The 24,640-nt window shown below is 37.5% G+C and overlaps 1 long non-coding RNA gene across 1 annotated transcript in view; it reads right to left on the reverse strand.

Annotated features, from left to right (window-relative positions):
• Positions 1 to 24,640, reverse strand: part of LOC140608354 (uncharacterized) — a 78,580-nt gene that overhangs the window by 31,374 nt on the left and 22,566 nt on the right. The gene's annotated exons all lie outside the window — the stretch shown is intronic.

Below are 24,640 nucleotides of genomic sequence, written 5' to 3' on the forward strand. Positions count from 1 at the left end.
CCACCCCCAGTTCTAGAGCCCTGCCTCTCCTCACCTCTTGAAGCAGATTAAAAATGGCCACATATTCTTTGGCTTCTCTCTAATCAAAGGTAGAGTCTATGTCCCCTCCCCTGAATCTGGGCTGGTTCATGTTTCTTTCAACTAGAGTGTGGTGGAAATCTCACTGTGGCAGTGCCCAAGTAAAGGCCTTACAAAATTCACAGCTTTCACTTCCTATCTCTTGGAATTCTGGCTGTATGGGAAACTGCCATGAAAGGTCTGATTGCCCAGAGACTGCCATTCTGTGAGAGAGCCCAAGCTAGCCACATGGAATGGACAGGGAGATGCCTAACTAGGGTCTGTCTGTTCCAGCCATTCCAGCCCAGGAACCAGACTGCAAGGTAAGAAGTCTTTTTTTTTTTTTTTTCTTTTTTTCAAAGGTTTTGTTTATTTGACAGAGAGAAAGAGCACAAGCAGGAGGGGGCGGGAGAGAGAAAAACAGGCTCCCCAGTGAGCAGAAAGAGAGATGCAGGGCTCGATCCCAGGACCAATGGAATGCTGACCTGAGCCAAAGGCCGATGCTTAAATGACTGAGCCACCCAGGTGCTCCTAGGTAAGAATCCAGATGAATCCAGTCCCAGTCATCATCTTACTGCAACTGCAATGAGAGCCTGCAGCTGAGCCCATCAACCTCCATAATCATGAGACATAATCATAGGTTGTGGTTTTAAGCACTTAGTCTTGGGATAGTTTGTCACAGAGTGATAGATAACCAGAATGTCCCCTGGAACATCCCTGTGCCCCTATCTTTTCTAAATGACTTGAAGTTACCCTAGTACTCCAAGTTGCTTTTAAACAGCTTTCCATCATTCCTGCTCCAAACCTCAAGATTCAGTATAACCATTATACCCTTTAGATTTTTTTTTTTTTTTTTTTTTGCTAATCATCTGTAAATGTACCCCCAGGCCAACTTTATGTATGTATGCATGCATGCCTGTATGTATTTAACAAACATAAATAGCACTTCCTTCAAGTATTTAACACAGTCCCCCTACTCTCATTTTACAGACAAGAAAACTGAAACATCAAAAGTTAAGGAACTTGGCCAAGATCACACAGATGGTAATTGGTAGAGCCATGATTCAAATTCAGCAAGTCTGGCTTTGGATTTTGTGCCTGCAACTACCACAGTATGCCTCTACCTGGAACATTCCACCTCTCCCCACCCCCTCACCCCCACCTGCCTCACCCTTCTAGAGCTTCTCAAGAACATCTAAGATGTTCAGCTCAGAGAACACCTAAGTCAGGTAGCTGCCCTTCCTCCTACCGCTTTCCAGGCAGGTAAAGTTGCATCTACTCTGTTTTCTTTTTTGTATCATATTTACTATAGTGAAAATAACTTTTTAAAGCAGAGATGGTATCCTACTTATTTCCCACTATTTCCTCAGAACCTAGAGTATCACCTGATGCTCAGTAAAAATTTTTGAAATACACGGATAAATGTGCTTTCTGCATATTTACTGTGGACACAGATGGAATCCACCCATTTGGATGATTACCAGTCATTTGCTTCAGGACCACTCCCTAGCATTATAGCAACAGTGTAACCTGAGTGTCTCAGTTTAACCCCACTCTTGAGTTTATTTATTGGTGCCTAAGTGTATCTGAGTTCCTAAAAACATCCTGTAACTAATGAAGGGCAGTTTCCTGATAACTGTGTTTCCTAATAACTTTCTAAAAAAAAAAAAAAAAAAAAAAAAAGGGGTCAAATTCTAAATTGTATTAGAATTGATATTATGATGCCTGAGGCCAATATTAGCTGGAATTAGGGTGGTGGTTATGTGGGGATTACAGAGGTCTTTCAGAGTTGGCTAAAAGGTACAGAAAACATTAAGGAAATTGAAGAATCTTGGTAAGTCCTTTTGGTTTTTTTTTTTCTAGTAAAATCAGTGACTTTCTTTCTCTTTCTTATCCATCAGCTTGCCTTTCTTCCCACCTCATTTTTTTCCCTGGATACATGTCTATCACATCCACTTCTTTCCCCTCCTTCTGTCTCTCTCTCCTTTTCTTTACCACCACATTTCACACAATATTTGATACGGGGCATCATATAGCTTTGTTCTCTTGCTAGTGTTCTTATCTGTTAATTTCATAGCATTTTCTTTATCCTTCCTAATGCTGCTGGGTGGGGGTGGGGGGCAGCTATCCTTTCTTATCTAACCCCTGTAGTAACCTCATACCCCTGTATCCCACTCTCCCTATTCTAACCTCACTTCCACCCTGTCACCAAAGCAATTGTTTCCATGGCAAGGAGCTGATCTCATTATATTCTGGTACTAGGGATTTAGTTTCCTGCACAGTGCTTGTTCAGCCCATGTTTGATTCATAAATAGATATTTTCTAGCTGGAAATCGTATCTTTGAATTGTTTAACAATGGAAATAATTGTCTGGTAGTCATCATCACTAGAATCTTAAAGTATGAAGCATTCCATTTATAAATATCACAGAAGGAATTCCCTGAATTAGTTGTGTGAAAAGCTTAACTATATTCAATTAAATATCTGCTTCAGACTAATGTCTTCCACAATTTATAAAGGAGGTCTCAGATTAGAAGGGCCTGAGTGCTGTTTTGTTTTGCCTGGTCAACAGCATTGCTTCAGCTCCTAGCTTTTAGCATCATAATTATCTTTCCCTCAGGGGAAAAAAGTGCCCTCAAGTTTTTGTGCACAGAGATACTATCCCCCTGAGTTCTTAGAATAAGCTCTGGTGTCCTGAAATGTCTGCAGCAAGTGATTTGGGAACTGATTAAAAAAATCTTCTCTGAAACCTCCTCTATGATTGATGCAGATTGTTTCTTAGTTAAAAAAAAAAAAAAAAAAAAAAACTAAGTAAAAAGCAATTTTAGATTTAGAGAAAAGTAGCACAGTATGAGTTCCCTTAGATCCCTCATTTCAGTCCCCCTCAAGCAAAGACCTTACATGATCACAATAAAATTGTGAAGAACAGGTTTTTTTTTTTTTTAATTTATGATAGTCACACAGAGAGAGAGAGAGAGAGAGAGGCAGAGACACAGGCAGAGGGAGAAGCAGGCTCCATGCACCGGGAGCCCGACGCGGGATTCGATCCCGGGTCTCCAGGATCGCACCCTGGGCCAAAGGCAGGCGCCAAACCGCTGCGCCACCCAGGGATCCCAAGAACAGGGTTTTAACATCAGTATGATATTATTAAATACACAACAGTTCTATTGAATCTCGCCGGTTTTCACTAGTGTTCTTTTTGTTGTCCCAGGACCCAATCCAGAATTTTCCATCATGTGTAGTTGCTATGTCACCTTACCACCTGTCTGCAATAGTCTCCTGGTCTTTCCTTGTCTTTCATGACCTTCACATTTGAAAAACAGTGACCTTTTATTTTATAGGCTGTCCCTTCACTTGGGCTTGTCTGCTGTGTTCTCATGTTTGGACAGAGGTTATGTATTTTGGGCAAGAATATTAAAAAAAATATTAGGCTGCATCCTTCTTAGTTCATCATATCAAAGGGTTTATGATGCTGATATGCTGTGGTGTTAGTTTGATCATTGGTAAAGTTGGTATTTTCCAGGTGTCTCCATTGGATAGTCACTATCTTCCTCAAGTTTTGATCAACCTGAAAGCCAGTTTTGGTTAAAAGGGCATGTTTGTCATATTTGAAACTAACATGACATTATATGTTAACTATACCGGAATTAAAATAAAATGAAATTTTGAAAAGGTCATGTGTTTGAGGTTAAGCAGATCTAGATGCAAATCCCAGCTTTGTCATCTTCTGTTGGTGAGATATTAGGATATAGGTTCATGAATCTCCTTCTGGGTCTCAGCTTCTTTGACTGTGAAATAGGGGTTCTGCCAATATCCTTCTGCTGAGAAAAATGTGAATCCCAGTTCACGATTTGAGATGTAGGAAAAAAATCTCAATTTCCTATTTTCCTTTAAATATACATAAATCTGCAATGGTCCCAGGGTGCCACAGAGCCCCAAGCAATATGGCAGCCACAGCCATGTCGGTGACTTGTCTACATTGGTTACCTTGGAGTTATATGCTCTCTCAGCTTAAGGGTACCCTTTGGGTTTGTTGGCCCAGTTGTATTAGGCTTCACTTTGATGGTGGGCGTTTCTAGTGAGGCAGAGAGCTCCTATGCTTGAGAGAAGTTATTCACTCTGAGGGCATTAATGTTTCTGGGGCTTTGTAAAGGTGGCTGAGTATCTGCAATGCTCTGGGGAGCCACCGATATGTCTAGGGACATATTCTTTTATATTTTTCCCCATCAAAGGTATATGTTTGTCTCTCTCCCAGACACCTGAAACAATGGAGGAGGTTGGATTTGGCCAAAATTTCTAGCTTCTACTTTGCAAGTATCCCAGAGTAAAGAATGCAAAGAGCCTTGCTACCTTGGAGAATATGGACAAAACCCCTCAATGAATAGCTCACAATATGATTCTGACACAATATCCTGTTATATAGTTGTACAGTATTTTGGCTGAGACTAGGATCCCCAGATGTTGGAAGATATGCATCTATCAAGGAAAGAGGAAAAACTAACTTTTAAGGTAACACGGTGTTTTTCTTTTGTTTCTATCAAGGTGGATTCTTACATTAACTTTCAGAGTAAACTGCTTCTTTATTTTTGAAAATAAATATTTGCATGGACCTTTTGGCTATGCAAAGATAACACACAACTTTATTCTGGAATGATAGACTTATAACAATGTGTTTCAAGAGCCAAATAGCTCCTTCAAATAAATAGTCTTCCAGGTAGACAAAGCTGAATCTTGGGAGATAGCTTATTTTAGGAAAATGTAACTTTTCTGAACGTGAATTTACAATGAACTGACTCCAGAGTGTATTACTTATTCTTTGAGAGTCCTGTACCTTTGATCTTGCATAAGTCCTGGAGTAAAGTGGATGATTAGACTCCTGAGAGCAGTCTTAGACAACTGCAGAATGACAGAGACATGACCTCCCCCCACATACTAGTGGGGAGGGGGGGGGAAGCTACACTCAACAGCACTGTTGAAGTTAAATAACACCCAATATTCTCAAAATGTATACATGACAGACAGTTGTTTTGTAAGCAGTTCAAAGGTAAGATGATACCCCTACAGATGCCCTTCTTTTGGAAGGATTGGATAGTTTCACTGTAAAACATTCCAGAGGATATCTATCCTGAGAGAATATGATGATTTGAAAGGCTATGGACAGGTAAAAGGCAGAAATGCTCCTTCCCTTCCTCCAGGTTTGAGGAACAAATGGTCCCCAGCAGAGGAATGGAGTAAGGGAGATGTGTTCGAGATCTTTATCATTGGCAGAGGTGGTAGTGATAAAATCATTCCTACAACATGGTGGCAAGACCACATCTAGACAGAAGTAACCCGAAGGGGGCTGTGATTGATAAGTGTGGCCTGTAAACTCTGAGAAAAGCTAAATAAGCAATGGTCAGGTCTTAGCTACCATTCAGAGGAGTTGACTAACAAATTGAGATGAGCTGGTGCAAGGGGAAAGCAGCAGACGACTGAGAGAGGCCAGGTTCAAGATGGTGGGAGGAAGGTCCTGACCCTACAGTGGAAAAGACAGCTGACTGATGGGTGATCAACAATTAGGGCAGATATGGGGAACTTGGAGGCCTTCCCAAGCCAAAAATACTTGGGAGTTAGCAAAGAGCAAACCCGGTAAGAGTCTAGACTTTGCAGTTTCCTATGAGCCTATCAGGCTCAACCACTGTGATACGAACATTAAAGAGTGACCTCATAGACTAAGAAAATGGGGTATACTTAGGTAACATTTATAAGATTAAAGTTACATAAATTTTTGCCGCTAAATTTTTGTTGTTGTTGTTGTTCTCTACTTCCTAACAGGAAGAGAATCTGGGAGAAATAGGGGAAAGACTTTGAATTAGTCACAATGAAGTAGCCTATTTATGAGCTAACATTGTATTTGAATCTGATAGATCGGGGCAATTTGGAAATAGTCATGGAATGTGGAGAGATGGGATCTTTTGAGACAACTGTAGACTGGAGGATTATAGCCAAGTATATGGATGATGTTTAAAAGTATCTCCGAGTACTCTCATGTTAAATGTTAAGTGGTAAAATAAAAAGTGAGCAATGTAGTCTCAGTGTGAGAAAAGACATCTAAATGGCTTCCATTTTAATTCTGCCCTTTTGCCAAAAAAATAAATCAATCTTTGGCACATTTGCAGTTTACAGAGGGAGGTTTATAGGTACTCATACAGCAAATAGTAATATAGAAGCTGGGCCCTATCTGGTGATTTCTGAGTAGATAGGAAGAGAAGGTGGCCTAAAGGCACATCTTCTTAACCGTGCCTCCACCTCTTTGGAACTTTCTTCTAATTTATGATACACAGATAAAATCTTCCATAAACTGAAGCCAAAGTTTTTTTTTTTTTTCTTACTCTTCTAGTACTGCTAATTTTTATTGAATTCTTTCTCTCGAGCAAGCAACCCTAAGCATTTTACATTCATTTTCTCATTTAATCTCCTAGATTCTTTTATTATCCCCATTTTATGAAAAGGAGAGTTATGCTTAAAATTAAATCAGTTCTCAAAGTCACACAGCTTGCAGGTGTTAGAGTCATGTTTGGAACCCACATCTTCTGACCATAAGATAACACACTTCATCTTTTGAACTTGCTTATCCTCCTTCTCTTTCTTCTCTGCTTTCCTAATTCAAGAAAAATTCTGAGCTTGAAGTCAAGACCAAACTGACATAGTTCAGTGAAAAATGTTATTGTATCTCCAGGATCCTCTAGGAAGTGGTTAATCCAATTGACAATCCATTAATCCACTAAAAACTGAACATTTAGTAGAGATTTGCCAAGATGGAATGCAGGGTACTGAGGCCCAGGGGATTTAGCACTGCTCTGTCTTAGGAAACCCATGGATAGGACAAGAGATGAAAGCTAAGTAAAAAACTGCTGTGCACAAGTGCAGGGGCGATCATAGAGGTACACAGGATACAGATGTAGAGTAGACTCTACCTTTGCAAAACCTCAGAGGAAGCTACAAGGGCCTAAACATAAGTAACAAAGCTCAATTCATCTATAATATATAATGATTTCATAGGTAAAAAAAAAATTCCTGAATCAAATTTGCATGATGGACTATCCATCACACTCACATTCTCTCCTTTGGCAACTATGTGGAATATTCAGACAATACGTAAAATCTCAAAGTCAACTCACTATATGGACAACCCCAGCCGTGCCTCCCCCCCCCCACAACGAAATCCCCACAACCTCTGTGCTTATGGCCACAGTTCTTTTCCTTATGATATTGATATCACAGCTCCTTGAAGGGTTCTACATTTGTATTTGAACTGCCCTTAGTAGTTAGGATTATTTGAAAGAGACTTTCCTTGTCAGAACAGTTCCCTGACTCTGAGGCCCAATCAGCAGGAAATTGATCTCTTGCGTCTGTCACAGAAGTATGAAGCTCTGCACAGTAGAGTGTCATGTTACGGGTCGCAGGTGCATTTCTGAGATGACGTGCTGATGGCCAGGGGGTGAGGAAGCCCTGTTCTCTTTTCACAGCTGAAGACAGAAATGTCGCAAGGACAAGGAGGACGACTGGCATGCCTCACATTCCTCAGTGTTGAAAACAATCAAAGGTGGGGGAATGAGAGAAAAATCAAATTTCTATGAAGAGATGTCAGCAGTAAATTTAATGCAGGTGCAATATTCTCCAAACAAAGGACATTTTGTTTCTACCGTCTGTGGCTCCATGAAAACCAGCCTCTGCCTCCTCCCTGCTGTGTGTTTTTCTTTTTATCAGTGTAAGGTAGATTAAAATGTTGATATCCTTCCTTGGCAAAAGTATTTTTAATGTTCTTAGTACAACTGTTGAAGAAGTATTAACTTCCCCCCCAAAGCTTAGCTTTGCTGGGTGTAACAGAGCTTTCTCTACCCTAAGGTTCGATTAGTTTGTTAAGCTTTATATTTCCCTAATTACCTCCATGTATTACTGTGACATGATCTTTACCATTCGTTCTTCCTTGTATCTCTACAAAGAAAAATTAAAATCAAAACTAAACATTTACTTCAGCTGGAGTAGCAAATTTATAAATTAAAAAAATAATGAAGCATCCACTGTTGGTTAATATATATTTTATGAGACAGAACAGTGCAAGTTATTCACCCTCCTTTATTTAGGCTATCATAAACAGAGTGATTGTAGAGCAATCAAGAAATTAAGAGGTATGACCTTCTGACTGGTTTTACTTAGTAATTGCTTAGAGATTTGGAGACTCTTTCTGGCAATAGTTTACTAGAGAAGGATTTCCTATTCACTAATGGAGCTTAAGTTCAGGCCTTACACAATTTTATGAGACCTCAGCAAGGCATCAAAGGACATTTTAAGTTTTCTTATGAAAATTATTCATTTAACTGGGACACATAAATGATATACCATGGATGTCATCATGTTATTATTCCAGGTGAACTGGGAATTTGGCAGTAGGAACGTTCCTATACAGGACAGTTTTCATTAACCGAACTATATACATGGAAGTAATTGAAAACTATGATGCTGCATCTGTAAAGTTTCTAAAACTTGTAAAAGTAAGACATTTTAATCCCATCTGGCTGCACATTTTCATCCAGCATTCCCTGTCAAGCTCATAGCCCCTACCATTCTCACCCAAGTGGCAATGGCATTTTGGGATTGGGCAAGTTAAAGGTATAATGTTATGGTTTGCAGTCACTTCTATGGACAGTTAAGTCCTTGCTAGCTGTCCTGGTGTAGAAACACTACTACTGATTGCTGTGCTGTTTACCTAAAGTAATAACATGACGATATCCATAGCCTGTCAGTTAATGAGTGTCCCTAACTAAATGAATCACTGCACAAGAACATTTGAAATGCCCTCCAATCCTATAGTTCATATATAACAAAAATCTGATAGTTTTGGAAATTGACCCAAACCCAGATATTTAAATGATATTAGCAATACCAGGTTGTAAAACTGAAATAATCTTTCCTAAACTGTAAATGATGGAAAATATATTTTTAATCAACCCTGAAGTAGAGAGGATTAAATTATCTTCTCCACATTTCTAAAGAAAATATTACAAAATTATTATCCTATGAAAAGGCAACTAAAGAGCATGTAGCCCAAGAGTACGGGACAAAATATGTTATAGAAGTGGGTCAAGTAATTAATTAGTAAAAATACCATGCTGCTCTTCTGAATTTTGTGATAATTGATGTTGTCAGTTTTTAAAAATTTGTGATTGATGTATTTTTTTCTCATTCTACGTAAACATCCACTTTTATAATTGATTTTTATTTTATTGTTTTCAATTATTTTTCTATGAAGGGGTTCCTCAGTTACCATAAGCTTCAGGTCCCATAAAACTGGATTTGCCATGAGATTGCCAAGAAGAGGACTTTTTATTGACCAAAAGTCATAACATGAGCAATCAGCACTTAGCATCTAGCACAATATTGGCTGTATCTTATTTGAGTAGTCAATAAATGTATTGATTATTTTATATTTAGAAAAGTTCTGATTTTTAAAATGTAAAGACAAACTACTTCAAAACATTAGATATTTTCCTTAAATGTTAAGGATAAGTTAACACTTATATTAAAATATTGAAGCTAAGGAAGGGAAATCTCTACTTGGGAATAAAAAAAAAAATTGGTTCCAAATCTTGACTCCCAACTCTAAGTTACATGAACTTAGAAAACATAGATACTTTATTTGAATCTCAGCTCTATATCTGCAGTGCAGAAATACATTGAACTGCTTTGAAAATTGAATAACATTACTTTTCAAAAACATATAATGTTTATCCATTCTTTATCCATCCACCAATGTGACTAGTGTGAAGAAACCTTGACAAAACTAGATAAGAAGAAATTGAAAAGTAGGAGCAAGAATTAAATTTCTTTCCTTTCCCTTCGTCTCCCCTTCTTCTTTCTTTTCTTTTTCCCCTTTCCTTTGTTGTCTTTCTTATTCACCTGTAGATGTTAAGAATGTTAAGAAAGAGATGGTCCCCTAAATCTCACCACCTCCACATTTGAGATTACCAGTTGAAATTGGAATTAGGGAAGTGAATGAGAAGAACTCACTCAACTTGAATAGGCTATATTTTTCTAAATCTGTCCAATGAGGGGAGATATCTGGATCTGATATCCTATGAATTAAATTTTATATAAGCTAAAAATGTGATATATCACATTGTATTCCATCTATTAAAGACATAAACCCATCTATTTTCATTCTCCAAATCATTTATTTCTATTGGATTTTCTTCTTAGCCTACAAAGATTTTCAAACTTGATCATCTTAAGGAAGAAAAAACAAGCAAATAATACATTTTCAAAAGTCTTAACCTGCACTCAATTATTTTCTCCCTTTAAACTCTCACATCATATTTCTTCTTCTCTTTTAGCCAAACCTCTGTGTAGAATAGCCATTCAGGCAACTACCTTGTCAAACTAGCATGGTTTATTCTTTCTTTGGGGGATGAGGGGAGGGAATTTTTTTTCCTGATTTTATTGAGAAATGATTGGTATATGTTACAATATAAATTTAAGGTATGCAGCATGATGGCTTCATTGATATATATTGTGAAATTATTACTTCAATAGGTTTAGTTTACATCCATCATCTCATCCAGATACAACAAAAAAAAAAAAAAAAGGAAAGAAAATAATTTCTCATTGTGATTAGAATGCTTAGGATCTTCTCTCTTAAAAACTTTCTCATATATCACATAGCAGTGTTGACTGTAGTCGTCATGTTGTACATTCCATTCCTAGCACTTAACCTATAATGACCACCTTACTTCTGTGTCCCCTCTTCTCATCCCTCACCTCTGGTAGCCAGAATCTGATCTCTTTTTCTATGAATTTGGGGTTTTATTTTTGTTTTTTATTTGATTCCATATATTACTGAGATCATACAGTATTTGCCTTTCTTTGTCTGACTTACTTCACTGAGAATAATGCCTTCAATATCTCTCCATATTGTCACAAATCATAGAATTTCCTCATTTTTATGGCCAAATAATATTCCATTGTGTGTGTGTGTGTGTATATATATATATATATATATATATATATATATATATATACCCCACCACTTTGTCCATTCATCCATTGATGGACACGTGGGTCATTTCCATGTCTTGGCTATTGTAAATAATGCTTCTGTGACATCAGGGTACAGATATCTTTTTGAGTTAGTGTTTTCATTCCTTTGGTTATAGTCCCAGAAGTGAAATTTCTAGATCATATGGTAGTTCTATTTTTAATTGTTTGTGAATCTTCCATACTATTTTCCATAGTGGTAATACCAATTTACAATCCCATCAACAGTGCATAAGGGTTTCCTTTTCTTCACATCCTTGCTGGCATTTATTTTCTCTCTTTTTCTTTATGGTCATTCTGACATGTGTGAGGCGAGATCTCATTGTGGTTTTATTTTGCATTTCCTTAATAACTAGTGATGCTTAGGATCTTTTAATGTACCTACTGGCTATCCATGTATCTTCTTTGGAAAAATGTCTATTGGGTCATTTCCTCATTTTAAAAATTGGATTATTTGAGCTTTTTTGTTATTGAGTTGTATGAGTGCATGCTATATTTTTTTTTATTTTTAAAGATTCTATGTATTTATTTGAGAGAAAGAGAGCATGAATGGGGTGAGGAGCAGAGGGAGAAGTAGGCTCCCTTGCTGAGCAGGGAGCCCCACATGGGGCTCTACCCCAGGACTCCAGGATCATGATCTGAGCCAAAGGCAGACATTTAACCAACTAGCCACCCAGGTGCCCTGCATGCTATATTCTTAAGGGTGATTTTGTTCTCTGGTCTGTATTTGGAAAATATGTCTACCAAACTTGTCTTTAGGGAGCAAAATATAGGGAAATTTTTGTAGCATCTATTTCTGTAATATTGTATAATTATAGTATTACAAGAATAGATTGAATTTTGTAAAATGGGCATGTTTTGTTTGAACACTCAAGTAAATAATTAGGACAGATGAAGAAAATTAATTCGATAGAGACAGATGAGTTGATCTAAAGAATTTCACTTTACAAATGATGTTACAGTAGTATGTTTATTGTGTGATGCTGAAGAATACCTATTTTGATAAATACATATATCCTGGGAATATATTTTTCTAATTCCTTTTGTACTGAACACAAATGCTCATTGAATGTTTGTTGCATGTTGCTGGAATCTCTGTCTAAACTGCCTTCAGACAATCTCGTGAAATCTTTAGAAGTCACATTAACCCCCAAATTTGAGAATATTCTGTAAATAAACAAATTTCATCAGAAACTAAATAATTTGAACCTTGAAGAAATATATTCTTCCTCCACTCAACCCCCATCAGTCATTTTACTTTTAGGAAAGGAGGAAAATTCATTAGATGTGTGTGTGTGTTGTGTGTATTACACATATTTAAATTGGAATCAAATAATTGAGGCATTTCATATTTTCATCATTAACTTATTTATTCATGTATAATTCATTCACTAAATATTTAAAATCTATTTATATAATCTATGTAACAGTCATTGGTCTATAAACTGATGATATAAGTTTAAGAGCACAGGGAGTCTTCCCTTGAAATGTGTAATAAGTACTTTAATGGATGTGCATGCAGAGAATTATGAAACAGTGGAAGGACACACCTCCAACTTTGCCTAATATTTATCAAAGAATATTTAATAAAAGAAAAAGGAGATTTTTACCTGAGTCTAGAAGGAAGAGTAAATATTTGTCAGGGTGATCATTGGGGCAGAGACACAAATTCAGTAACAAACATTCGGTTCAAATATAACCACATTGGGTATTGACCAGATACAAACCAAGGGAAAATGTCAGGAACAATTCAGATGGTAGGATCTGTTCTTTCTTCTTTCCTCCTTCAGCCAACTTCTACAATAGATAAATGAGCGCAGACTACAATTAGACCATCTGTCTACAGAGATGGGTTAGCAAAGTAACTTGCTTGGCCAAGAGACAAAGTTGAGTGAAACTCTCATGGTTTGAGCCTGAGAGGTTTGAACAATATAAGTTCTTCCCTGTCTTAAATAAAGGACAGTTTAGAAGAAGCAGTTTTAGATTGGTATCTTGGGCCTTTCCCATATTCCTTCTACAAAAATTCTCTGCCAAATACAGGGAGTGATCATTGGAAAAAAAGGTTTGTATCCCTATCCAACGTTGTTTCAAATTACCCTAAGGCAACAGTAGGGGTTTAGGAAAATGGTCAGGTCACAGAAGCCAGTAGATAACAGACTTTCATGCATAAAACTATATCCACACAGGATCTTTGGCTATAGTTACTCAGAAAATTGGCTAAAGCAAGCAGACTGAAAGCCTACTAAGTTTTCAGGAACCCATATTGTCTAAACAAACAAACAAGTAAACAAACATTCCAGGACAGGGCAATATCCTCTTGTAACTATTCAACGCCAAAAGCAATTTTTGTTATTCTGAACGGTGCTAAGAGCAAATGCAACCCTAAAAGTATGCTCCTATCCCAAAACTCGATGGTCAAAGGTGCTCAAACATGGCAGTGAAGGATAATAGACCAGAGAAATCTTCCAAGATACCTAAACTGAGGCTACCAGCTTAGTCAATGAAGAGTTGTGGTTATTCTTATCAGGAGGATCTGCTATATGCCATGAACTATTGACTTCACCTTTTTTCCAGATGTGAATTTTAATTGCAACTAATGCTCTTCCTATATCACCATTATATTTTAGATGTTCTACAGGTGGGTAACTGGATTACTGGTACATCTGGTAAAAACTACACAGTCCCAGATATCCTTCATCTGACCTAGAAGAGAAACAGTTTTGAATTTTGGATATAATTTCCTGTCAGGAAAGTGGTATTCCTGTGTTTGAATGGGAACCAACATTTGGATTCTAGCTGAGGTAATTTTTTATTACTTGAGAGTATTACACATGTAACAGGACAATTAACATCACTAGCTCCTAGACACCAAATGCTACTAACACACACTTTTCCTCAGTCATCTCGACAGGTAAAAATATCTACACATGTTTTACAATATTCTGTAAGGGGTAAAATATTAGAATAAATGTATATATAGGTGTCGGGTAGCCATGCTGTAGACTTTGGAAGATATAAGTAGTTGTCCATGAAATGTATATTTTTATCTTCTTTTGCACTAAAAGAACCCCACTTTTATTTGAGTGAATCATTGTCTCAAGATAAAAATATTCATTCTCCCAGATTCTCTGTACTTAATTAAAATCCAAAAAAGAAGTCACTAGATGGGATTTCTAAGAAAATATTTAAATGTAAGCTGGACTCTGTTGGCATAAATACTTTTTGCTCTCTCCCTTTTCCTTCACCCTTCTGGTAACATAGATGAGGTGTGTGGAGTTTCTAGAACTGTCCTATATCCACGATGTTGAAGGTTGTTCATTAAGTCTAGCAGAAAAGAAGAAAGGAAAACCCAGGTTCTACATGGGGTGCTTGGCTACTATATCAACCTAGTCTACTTCTCTCCAGACTTCTATGTGAGCAAACTAATCCACTTTATTTACCTGCAGTCAAACTCAGTTCTGATTGGATACAAAGTAAGAATAAGTGTTTTTGCCCTAATCTCAAAAAAGATTTCATGGTTAGGGAAAGGGAAAAGAGTGTCAGAGAAGAGCAATAAAGTAAGTTATAACTGTGTACTTTTGAGAAAGGAATTTGAACTCTGTGCCCATAACAGGCTGAATCCCAGGAGGGACCTCTAAAATCCCATGAAAAAATGTGAGGGGATCTAAGTGAAGAGGGACACTCTTGCTGGATTTGTCTTGTATCCCAATGAATCTGAGATTATTTTGCTAATACCACATTCTTCTCATTTACAGGAATGCTCAAGGTAAATATTACAGAGGAAAAAATGGGGTTCATCCCTGTTATGAAATTTTTACTCCTATTCAAGTTAAAACATCCTATGCTATCGTTAGAGGACATTTCTTCTCGTAACAGGTGTACTTTACATTTATTTAAATGAATTGGTTGAGACCTTCCCAATGCGAACAGTTCATTGGAGGCACAGATACTCCTGAAGAGTATCCTAAATCCCAAGAGAAAATAGTAAGAATCGAATCACCTTTCTTTTTTTCAGATTAAGAAAATATGCAACTTAAAAAAAAAAAAAAGAAAGAAAGAAAGAAAAGAAAATATGCAACTTAAAGAGGTAATTTGCCTTGGTGCTACGTGAGAATTTAAAGCGAGGTCGATTAGTAGTGTCACATTCCTGTAGCATCTCACTCTGAAAATGTCGCTGCAAGAGTTAAATGAAGCTGGAGCCGCACACTAAAAACCCTATTGCAACAGCTGCACTCAGAGCCCCTTCTGCAGAAAGGGGAAAAAAAATAAGTTTTAATTAAATTGTATTAATTGGTTTAGCTGATCTGGAAATAGAGTAAGGGCTCTGCTCTAATTTTGTTTGTTGGCTCAAATCCACTTATCCTTGACATGAGAATAAAGGAATGAAGCAATAAAATGCCTAGAAATGCCCTGGTAGAGACTTTTAAACTGTCCAAGGTTAAAGAGTGATGCTATCTCAGAGATGAACTTAAAATTCTGTTGCCAACTTAGAGAAGTCAGAAGTGCAAGCAAGAAAAGAAGAATGTGATTAAAAACCCTGCTTCCTTAAAGCTCTGCAAAGCTGCAAAGAAAAGGCAGGCATTCTTCCCATAATAGTGAGCACTTGTTATAAAGAAAAGGAGAAGGTTGTGAAAGCGTCAGGGTATAATGACCTTATTTCAGGCCACTCAGCGTAAGTTTTCGTATATAAGGTAATGAGGATTTGTAAGTGAGTGTAGCTTCACAGTTTGATGTTGCTATGTGCAAAATACATTTTATTACACTTACAATCATAGCCGAATCCATGACCTATGCCTGTGTTGCAGCATTTATCACCATTATTTTAAAAAGATATTATTTTATTTTTTATTTTTTAACTTAAATTCAACTAATTAACATAAAGGATATTATTCATTTCAAGGGTAGTGTTCAGTGATTCATCAGTCTTATATAATACCCGGTGCTTATTACATCATGTGCCCACCTTAATTTTAAAGGCACAATGCTAATACAACCTAGACTTTTTTCTTTTCTTCTTCCAAGTTCCTACAAGTTAAGAGCTTGAGTATAATTACAATTACCAGAAATCATTCTTCAACTAGCAATATTTTGTGATACAGAGAAGTTGCTTTACAAAGAATAGCTCGAAACTTGCTCTCTAAAAAACACGCAGTTAAAACTTGGTGAGGAAAAAATACATATAGGACAACAAGCCTGCTATACAATGAATATCTGTGTCTCCCCAAATCTGTGTGTTGAAGCCCTAGCCTCCAGCAGGATAGGATAGTACTTGGAGATGGGGCCTTTGGGAAATAATTAGGGTTAGATGAGGTCATGAGGGTGGGGCACTCATAATGGGATTAGTGCCTTTATAAAAGGAGATACCAGACAGCTTGCCCTCTCTACCTTCACTCTCTCCCTTCCTCCCCTCTCTTCCTGAGAAGACACAGTGAGAAGGTGGCCAGGAAAAGAAGTCTCAACAGAAACCACCCAGACGGCACTTGGATCTCTAACTTCCAGACTATAAGCACTGTAAGAAAATAATTATCTGTTGTTAGACTACCCAGTCTATCATATTCCTTTGTGGCAGCCTAAACTAATACAAAGTCAGTGGAGAAAAAAAGAAATCAACAGATGCCATTTATAAGCAAATGTTCATAGTAAGGAGATTGTATCTCTGGTTTTGGTTTCAATCCATTACTGGGCTCTGAGAGTATCTGATTATTAATCTATGACTGCTTGTCCTTCACATACTCCTGCATGGTGATGTATTTTTCCCATAGCATGACACCTGCTGAAAGGAAACATCTAAGTGTTGGTAACTCAGGCAGGTGCTAAGGGTGTGTGTTTCCCATCTGTCTTGTATATTAGAACAAACTGTATCTCCAGAACTCAAATTGTGTCTCTAGAAAGAGCTGTATTAGCTGTTTCCCTTCTGGAAGGTCCATGTGGTAATGATTCATGAATTGTCGTCAAATGATGGTATAAGTGAGACTGGGTTCTCCACTAGGAAGAGGAGTAGTAGGAGCAGATATTGGGGTGGACTCAGCTTTAGGAAGGGGCCAATACTCAGTTGAATGAAGGAACTTACATGGGGTGAGGCCAGCAGTTGAAGGCAGAAAGAGGAGAATTAATACACAAAAGGGCAAGAGCTCCTTCAACCTTTACTTGTCTACATCTATTCGGCTACTTGTCTGAGTCTGAGTTTTCTCCTTTCTTCTTGAGCCCTCCCTGACCCAAACACACATAACCACACACACACTTAAACATATAGTTTTAAAAACTCTTGGAAAATTCTGACATACAAATCTATACAGACAAGCTCAGGAGAAAGTCAGTGAAAATATGATAATGCAGAAAATGGGGTGAGTGAGAGGAGATGTAGTTTGGATGACAGTTGGTGTTTGGAATTTGGGGTAGTTGAGGAAACCACCAAACTAAAAAAGAGATAGTGGATGGGATAGCAATACAGAAGAGAATGGGCAATAGAAATGAAGATAAAGTAAGCTCATGGGAAGGATGAGTACATTATCCAGGTAAATTCTCAAAGATGAATCCCGTATCAGATATTCAGATATTGGTGACAAAGGTGGGCACTTGGTAGTGGGCACTGGTCAGAACCCTAGCTACTAGGTCAGAACAAGACTAAGCAAGGTTAATTGGATGCTGATTAATCTGAGGTACTAAAATAGCGCTCCTTCAGTTTCCCTCAAAAACAAAAGGATAGTTCCTGACATCTATAATTCAGCTGATAGGATTTAATTGGACAGTTGAGGAATGAGAGGTTGGAGAATAATGCTGATAATTTCTGCAAGGATTACTTTGTATGATGGGAACAAAGAAGCTGGGAAGTGGGGAAAAAAAGGGTGTTCAAAGGAGTATGTAAAATCTAATGAATTAGACATAGAGAACTATCTAATTTTTAAGAAACTGAATTTCAATCATGTTCCTGTACCAATTCTAAAAATTGAGGAATGAGAAAGAAAAATATATCCACCTGTATATGTGGATTTTGAACAAAATATTATCATGATATTTGTCCCTGAGTGAAAGAAAGGGAAACATCCTATTAAATATGCTTAGGGTTCAGATGACAAGTGTGTTGACTTAAAACATGACAAGAGCAATGAAAGAAAAAAAAGAAAAGAAAAGAAACTTTCCCTCTTGGTCAGCAAGATATAGCCAGAAGAATAATTCAATTTATTTTCTTTTTCCTAAGTGAGATAAAACCACTGTGGCAACTATAATTAGAATTCCACTTCTCCCTGAATTGATCTTTGGTGGAGAAAATAGAACACTAAGAGAAAAGCCAGGTATCTGAGGGAACATGGTTAAGAGAGAAGGATCAGTGATGAGCTAGCCCTACTTGGGAGGAGCAGGGCAATGTGATAGAAGATATGAACGCAGCTCATATTCTGAGTCTGAGTGTTTGGGATTCTAGCCAGTGTTTGGATGCTGCAATGAGGAGACTCAATGCTACCCTTTCATCTCTCCCTGGGACATGAAATAGAGGGAACTACATAATGAGTTCTGGTCCAAGAAAGGCCAATAATATCAGATTCAGAATTCTTCCAGCCATCCTATGGAAAAGGGTGCCAATTAGTGAGTGTATCTTCCCTTGGACTTTGGTTGGGAGAATAAAGGGTAGGTGTTTGGTTCTATCCCCAAACCCAAATAAACTTATTTTTATTGTTTATAGGGGCCTGCCCTAAAGACTATTCAGTCTGTCATATGTCTTTTATAGGAGCCTGTTGTAAAGACTGCTTACCATGGTAGAAGTTGTGTGTGGGAAGACCAGAAAGAATTAAATAGAGCATCTATAAAATACTCTTCCTAGTTCAGAGGTCAAATATAAATGATCCACATGAAAAACCTGGCCTTTATGACAAAGGCAAAGAAGTGGCTGCACAAACCAATCTGCTTATGTGAGCTAGCTGGATATTGAAAACAAGAATTATAACATAGGCTAATTATCACTTTGAAATTTTAATAGAATCGCCTAGTGGAAGTTATAATTATGGAGCATTTGTTATATAGTATTGATAGCACTAAATAATTAAAATAATTATGGAATGTGGACAAAATGCTATCAAAAGACAAACTCATGTCCTTTAACATTATTATTTCTACACACAAATAGGTAAAAAAATAAACTCACAAAGGTAGAAAAAGGGTAACTAAGGTACCTCATACTGGAGAAAAATCTATTTAGGATAAATATAAACTTTTCATAAATATAAACTATTAAGGCTGAATTCTCTTTCTGGAGCTCCTAACGACTGCTTTAAGAACCATTAATACTGATGATATTAAGGTTAAAAAAATCTTCCAAATACCATATGACTTACATATGCCATTACCTAGAGTCATTTACTGTTTTATTTACACTCTGTGGTTGCCTTGAGGACAGGTTCTGTGTCATATGGTCTCCCAAAAATCTAATTCAATGCCAGGATGCTTAATAAAATTTTATTAACTGAATATTTTAATAAGTTCTAATGCCATGTATTATTTATACCATATACATTTTTTTAAAGATTTATTTATTTATTCATGAGAGACACAGACGGAGAGAGAGAGGCAGAGGGAGAAGCAGGCTCCCAGCAGGGAGCCTGATGTGGGACTGGATCCTGGATCCTGGATCCTGAATCCTGAATCCCGGGATCACGACCTGAGCCCAAGGCAGGCGCCCAACCGGTGAGCCATCCAGGGGTCCCATCATATACATTCTTGATCCAGTTTGTCAAATAAACATTTTGTCAAATTTAATCTTTATTAGGATCTCTTCTCATTCTTAATTTTTCAGTACAGAGAATTCTCAAAATCTAAGTGAGAAAAGCATATTTATCGTGGCTCAAGAACAATTACATTGCACTTTTCCTTCTATCTAACTAACCTTGACTAATCCTCACATGTATTTCAGAAATATGAATAACGTCTTCATGCAATTCATGTAAGGCACAGAAAATAGGTATCATTATTTCTGTCTTAATGACAGATTTTGAGGTTAAGGTGACTCATGAACAGCTGAGCAGCCAGTCAGTAGGAGAAACCAAAATAGAACGGAAACGCCTCCATTCCCACCCCCACGCTCAAACCAGAGCACACCCTCCTTAGGGGAGTGAAGCGTGATGGGCCCTGGAGTGAACCGTGAAGGCTTCCTGCAAGTTAATGAGCTGAGGAAGGAAGGGTCGCTCTCCCTGCTGGTGATCAGTGAGTCCAACTCACTCTCAATCTAGCAGATAATAAAAATGGAAGGTGAGGGGGAGAATTCAGAAAAGCAAGTCTCTTAGATACTGAGCCCACTTTATTTGGAGGAGGATGATTCATTTACCTTTAACCGAGTATTTTCAGAAATCACCATCCAAGTCACCTTAGCTGAGTAATTTTTACATCCCAGAGAATGTAACCTTAAAAGGCAAAGTAGCTTGTGTGTCAGATGGGTATATCCCAGCCTGTTTTATTCTCTTTGACCGGAAAAATATTTTATTTTTTGGGATTCTGGGTTTCATTTATGTACAAAAGAAAACAGTAGCAAGGCATGCTTCCATAGCAGGCTAGATGCTTAAGTTACTTTAAAAAAGTAATCAACAATAGAATATAGCAGGTGTCAGTCTTTGACTTGCAAACAAATTATTTTGGAATTCTTAAGGAGCTTAAGAATATTCTTAGAATACTCAAGGATCTTAAAGGTAATTTTAAAAACAGGTTTAAGAAATACTTCCAATCATCCTGCATCTATAAACAAAATGGCCCTGAGTGGATGGATTACATCTGTAACGTGTTTGATACAAATTACATCTGTAACATGTTTGATAAAGTTAAGATGCACTTCTCCCTCCACCATCCAATTCAAATAATAACGTTGTCCAACGCAAATACTAGTTTCCAGTAACTGAAGTCTTTCCTTTTCCTACACCTCCGTAACTGGAGGCAAGCAAGTCTATCTGACTTACTGAGGCTGCTTTCATAATTCCAGTGGGCTGGGTTCTAAGAGAAATTTTAAAACTGTTTTCCTCTCTACCAAGTCCTTTGCTGCAGTACTAGAGCTTACAGCAACCCACAACTCACAAATATGAGAAAAGGATAATTACTGAAACCTTTGCTTAATTCACCAAAAAGTTTCTATAGCTGTTACTGCTCACCCCACACTCACAGTTATTAAATCACCTCCTACATCCTCCTATCATGGATTCTACTTGTGTGATTTTCTCCACTCTATTCAAGTACCTGTGATGCTTTGTCATCATTAATTTCACTGCTCCCGAATTTAAACTTCTAGAGTTTATGTTCTCCAATGTCCAACCATCATACCTCCTCTTGAAAAACAAGCAAGAATACAAAGCAGTCAAACCATTGGGTATAAAGGCAGGGTCCTGTGAAGGAAACACTTATAAAATGTAAACCAGACCTGTTAAACTCACATTTGGCCATACACAGCCTGAGTCTGATAGAAGGACTTCAGCCAAAACAGAAGGTTCTTGCGGTGAGACGGCTGATACGGTCAGGCTGGAAAAACCTCTCCACTCCTTCCTGTGGGCACCTGAATTCCACAGGTCTGCAGAAGGCAAGAGTCACTGAATAACGATTCCTCAGAGTTTTCTGTGTGCTTGTTGGAGAACTTGCACATGGCATGTGGCTCAGGACATGGTGATTTCAGTTCCTTGAGCAAACTCAGATAAAATAGGGGGGAAAATGTTTCCCTGCTTATCCTGGACACCATCCCATGAAAGCGAGGCAAAGTCAAAGTTTTCTAGGGAGTGTTAGTAAAATGTCACATTATTCCAGTATAATCTAGCAGGTAGGAGATTCGGTGGCCTCTGGTGGCTTCAATATGCTGTATATTTGAGGGTCACAAGAGAAGTTGTTCTGAAGACACACATTTCCTTATCTTTGGGGCTAATTCAATGGAAAAATTATATTTGGCCAATTATCCATTTTAAAGTCCCTGCATCCATACAAAGTTTGACAACAATTTACTTCTTTCTAGAAGCTATGAGCACAGTGTGGATCTTGAGAAATTTTAATAATACTTTAGTTAAGATTAAGGAGAGATCTAGAGAAGCTGGCTATCTCTGGAGTAACTCCACTGCAGGAAAGGGATTTTTTTGGGCAATTGTTTTGCTTTGTATTTTGTCCTGTGCCATTTTGCTGCCTAACCTAAGATTTTGTGAGCCCAGTGTAGGACCAACTGGATCCTCTCACTTTTGCCCATCTCAAGGAGGAATTTGATGTAATGGTTGGAGTTTTAAAAAAGTGACAACATTAGACGGAAGCTGACTGTCAGAATGAAATCAACCTCTAGAAATTCCTACTCTGACATCCATGTCCCCTTCTGAGAAGATCTTGGATGAGATTTGGAGTACCCAAGGATTACTCTGAATTTATGTGTCAAGCAATAGTGTAAAATTCACAAAGAGGTGCCTATCCCAAATCTGTTAAAACTTACCCTCTAGAATCTTAATTCATTTTTACCTTTTCTTGATTGTTTTTTTCCTCAACAATTTTTTTCCAAAGATGTGCTACTACTTTTCCCATGCCATTGCTTCTCCTATTCAGTTCAGCCTACTCCCACAAATGCTAATTTTTTCATTCATTCATTCATTCATTCATTCATTCAACAAATATTTGCTAAGGTACAGTCCTATTCTGAGCATGAGAATAAAAATAATGAAAAGTAAACAAGATCTATTACTTCAAGGATTTGATGGCCTAGTGAGGCAGCATGATCAAAACCTAGAAAACTGATTAATAAGAAGATGTCAGATAGTGATAAATGAATAAAATAAACACTCTAATGGATCTCAGGTATGTCTTTCAAGTATACAAAATGAATTAAAGGAGTCCTAGGTAAGTTTATAAAGAGTTTACTTATAGTTTAGACATGGGGTATGGCGGAAAAGTAAGTATCAATGATTTTAGCTTGATCATTAGAAAAATGGTAAAGCCATTTCTGAAATGGAACAGCTCTGGAGGGATAGAGGAAAGACAGAACCATAACTGTCTTAAATTTGAGATGTAACCATAGGTACTTAGAGGTTAAAAGAGGGTTAGAGTTCCAGTTTGGTGAGTCATCAACCTATCGGTAGTCTTTAGGTCAATGGCCCTGACTGCTAGTATTGCCAGAGAAGACCAAGGACAGAGAGTTAGAGGTCAAATTAAGAGAAAGGGCCAACATTTTTGAGACACAAAGTGGTATATATATTGCAATAAATAAATAACAACAAGGCATGCCTGGGTGGCTCAGAGGTTGAGTGTCTGCCTCTGGCTCAGGGCATGATCTCAGATTCCTGGGATTGAGTCCCACAGTGGGCTTCCTGTATGGAGCCTGCTTCTCCATCTGCCTGTGTCTGCCTGTGTCTCTGCCTGTGTCTCTGTGTCTCTCATGAGTAAATAAATAAAATCATAAATTAAGTAAGTAAGTAAATAAATAAATAAATAAATAAATAAATAAATAAATAACAACGATGTGTCAGACATTAAAATGTACATTCCTGGCCTTGAGAAACTTGCTCTCCAATGATGGGAATAAAAAGAAATAGATAATTTTAGTATAGAATGTTAAATACTTCTTTTTTGGTTTAGAGAATGGGCTGCCTCTAGTCCTCATATATTATATGATACATATATGTACATATAAAACATATATGTTATATGTCTCTGCACAAAGATAAAACAGTTGTGATCATATTCCTGCCCTTCATTTAGTCGTTTATTCACAAATATACATTAAGTTCAGTCTGTTCCGGGCACTATTCTAGGTTCTAGAAATACAGCTATGTATTTCAGATTATGTGAATAATCAAATACAGATTATGTGACTATTTGCATCATGATTTAGTAGGGGAAATAGATATTTAACAAATCATAGAAATAATTGAAATTACAATTATAGTAAAAGAGATAAAGAATGAGTATAAGTTTTTCTAAGGCTGTAGTTGGGCTAGTCTGACCATTAGGAAGTGCCATTTTAAGCCTCAACTTGAAAAATGGTTGGTTCAAATTTAGGAAATCATAGGAATCAAGAAGAGTAAATGAGCAGAATAGTTATGCAAAGGCACCTAGCCGAGAAGAAATTTGACATAATAAAGAACAAAAAGAAGACAGCATGACCAGAAAGTCATGAAGGAAGCAGGAAGCAACTCTCCATCTCTGTCATAAGATCCAACAAACAGAATAGGCTTCAGAACCCCAAAGATCCCAAGAAGGGATCAGAATCTGAGGGAACCAGAAACCGTTTGGGAGTCCACCAAATGGTTCAGGATGTTGACCATAAATGGGAACCCACCTCTGGGGTAATTCCTGGTGAGCGTTGGCTTTTAGAAGTGAGGATGGGCCTGACAGATTTGGAGAGCAAGGCTGGGTGGGACACTTTGAAATGCCATAGCACTGTGTACGGCTTTTGTGGTATTTATCACTTATTTTTAGAAAAATTCTCACAACTAGGTAGAAAACTCACCTATCAGGGTGACTGGGTGGCTCAGCTGATTAACTGTCTGACTCTAGATTTGGCTCAGGTCATGATCTCAGG

Source organism: Canis lupus, chromosome 17, assembly GCF_048164855.1.
Source record: "Canis lupus baileyi chromosome 17, mCanLup2.hap1, whole genome shotgun sequence".
Classification (NCBI taxonomy): Eukaryota; Metazoa; Chordata; class Mammalia; order Carnivora; family Canidae; genus Canis; species Canis lupus.